Here is a 3,199-nt window from a genome sequence, read left to right as displayed (position 1 = left end):
CCAAAATCGGTTAAGGGATTCCTAGGACTTTGGAAATTTTCTTGAGACCAACTCTACCCCAAATTCTAAAACCATCTGGAAATTCCAAAGCTCAAAACCGAGAAATAATACCATCACACCATGGCTATCCAGAAAAAGGAAAGGCATGGCTGAAAACCATTGTCATAACCCGGAAAAACCATGCCAACGACTACAAGAGAACCATATACCAGCATGCAAAGCCATGCATGTTAAAAAAAGCTAGGAAATCACACATGTAATATGTTACTTGCAAGTGTTCCTGTTGAAGTTTCTTGATCCTACTCCTCCTTTCTTGATCTTTTCTTTCCTTTTCTTTCCTTGTCCTTCCTTTTCTTGCTTTTCCCTTCCTTGCTCCAGAGCTAGAATGCTCCAAGAAAACTCTAAGTGTTCAAGAGTGAGAGAGAGAGAATAATGAGACAACTCCAAAAATGAATTGGTGAAAGGTTAAAAATTGATCCTCATAAGCCTTTTATCAACGAGGCCTCTCTTTTGTTCATTTTCTATTATTTTCCTTCAATTTCCCCCTCACATTCAACATGTGACCTTTCACCTTCCTTTTCTTCTATTTTCCTTTATTTTCATGAATAAATGTGCCAAAATACCATTTTCCCTTTTTAATGCCTTAGCCATTGCTTTGCCAATTTACCTTAGCCATCAACACAACCAGTGATGCCCAATAGGATATCTTTGCCCAACATTTAGCTTGGACAAAGTGTCCGTTAACTGTGGTCTTATTTTTCCTTTATTAACTTTTATTACATGAACTTTTAACAAGGGGTTGTTACAATACCCTCCGTACTTTGGGATCTAGACATCATCATAGGCTGGCCAAATGTCCTCCCAAGCATCTTGTTTCCCCAAGATGCTTCATCTCTCCTTACAAACTAAATTAGATATATCCACTAGTCCAAGCATGTTTCAAAATGTTCAACCTTCTTATGGTTAGATCCTGCACAATCACAACCCCAATTAGTAATAAAATTTCAATATGTATATAAGTTAGCTCAAACCTTTGAGGTTGAAATATACTTATTTTTCTTAGGTCATCATCATATTGTCCAAACAAATCTTCGTTAGAATCTTTCTTCTTTAAATTCTATAACATCATTATAGCACTTCTTCCATAACATCCAAGTATTTTTTACAACTTTTCCGCTCATGAATATCTTTGTAATAATTCAGCCATGCTATTTATTCTTTCTTCAAGGTATTTATTATAGTTACCACATTATTCCCTCCCTCTTAACTAGGGATATATTCACTTTCTTTCATCAAATATCCCTCTCAATTAAGGGAGATCTACAACTTTAGTCTTACAGGTTCTTTATTATATCATCGAAGAAAATTCAAAGCTTCATTTCTTTAGGAACATCATTCTTTCTTATGGCAACAAGGTCATCTATTCATCTTTTATGTCATCATAATTCTTATGACTTCCTTTATCCATCATGCTTATCATTATTATCAAGTCATCTTCAATTGTGAACATCTTAAACATCTTGAAGATTATGTACCTATAAATATTCAACAACAAGTACAACCAAGTACAAATATACATAAGCATAAATTCAACTATAGGGTTAGCAAGTTATCATAATGGGAGTGAATTTAATACTTTGAACAACAAACACTTTAGATATGTAAAACCTAAACTAGCTAGGTTCACAATAAATAAGAGTTACACCATTTATATCCTAGACTTCAAAAAATTTGTTGGGATTTTGTCACAAACCCTCGATTTCATCATCAATACTTAAAGCCTTAGATATCAACAACTAAATCAAGTTAAAAATCCAATCATAACATTTTACATATGTGGTTTCAACATCATTCCCTAGAATTTCATCTCAAACTCTACTAGGTTTTTGTTACAAACCCTAGATTTCATCAATAAAACTAAATCATGTATATCAACAATCAAGTTAGAATTTAATATCTAGGGTTTCATTAGTATTTCCTTATGTATCAATCTCTTACAAACATCAAATTTGAAAACTAGATATACAACAAATTTGACTAGGCCGAGGATTCAATTATATGGAAGCACATATACCTAGGGTTTCATTCCTAGGACCTTACTTTTAACTATTACAATGGTTTTGTTCATAAACCCTAAGAATATAGGGTTATGACATTAAAAAAACCCTGAACATTAGGATTTTATCATGTCATATAAATTTTATCAACAAACACTAAGTAGAATAGGGTTTCATCATGCCCTAAACATAAAGAAGGCTAGGGTTTTGTAACGAACCCTAAAGGATAGGGTTTTACTAAAGTAAACAAAAGATTGAGAATAAAAAAAGGTTTATTTAATCTAAATGTTAATCACCTTAAACAATAATATTAATAGTTTAAAACCCTAGACATAAGAGAGTTAGTAATATAAAACAAATTTCAAAAATGTTTATATCCTTTTTAATATAAAGAAGACTAGATACAAATCAAGTGGTATTAGACATTCCTTGAGTTGCACCTTTTTACAAACCTTATAGAGATTCCTTATTGAAGAGTTGTTATTGCAACAAAAAATGTATTTCTTCTTCTAAATCAAGTCATGATTTCTTTTATAAGCTTCCTCTTGATCTTTACAGTATACCTGCAAAATTTTCTTCCAAAGAAATATTCAAGCAACAATAATAAAGAAATCAAATTTGAATACTTATCTCTTATGATAAGGGCTTCGTTTTGCACAATGTCATTATTTCTTTGTGTACCCACAATATTCAACACAAGGATACAAGTACAAGACTATGATCTAGGAAATTTATGAACATAATTCAATTCCATTCAAGGTTTTTACATATACTTTTAACTACTTATAAACCTTAAATTTTATGAGGTATGCTTTCTAAGAGGAAGCAAGAAAGAGAGGTTATATGTACTATTTAGGGTATACAATTCCTAGATATCACAATGAAATCTTTCCAATCATATAACTAAACCCTAAAATATATATCATGATAGATTCTTAACCAATGAATATACTATATGTACCTCATGATTACATACCAAAGACTTTTGTGATTGAAATATTAACATTCCATAGAGGTTGTTGCATTTTTTGAATTATAATGTTTCCTTCAAGTAGCTTGTGCAAGATGTTTCTTCTAACTATAGTGTAAGATTTTTAGATGCTAAGTAAATTCTTGCTATAGACTGCTTCCTTGTTTTAGAT

Source organism: Pinus tabuliformis, chromosome 4_2 (genome assembly GCF_031772625.1).
Source record: "Pinus tabuliformis cultivar Carrire ecotype Pingquan chromosome 4_2, CPIR1, whole genome shotgun sequence".
Taxonomy (NCBI): domain Eukaryota; kingdom Viridiplantae; phylum Streptophyta; class Pinopsida; order Pinales; family Pinaceae; genus Pinus; species Pinus tabuliformis.
Note: the sequence above shows the minus strand (reverse complement) of the source record.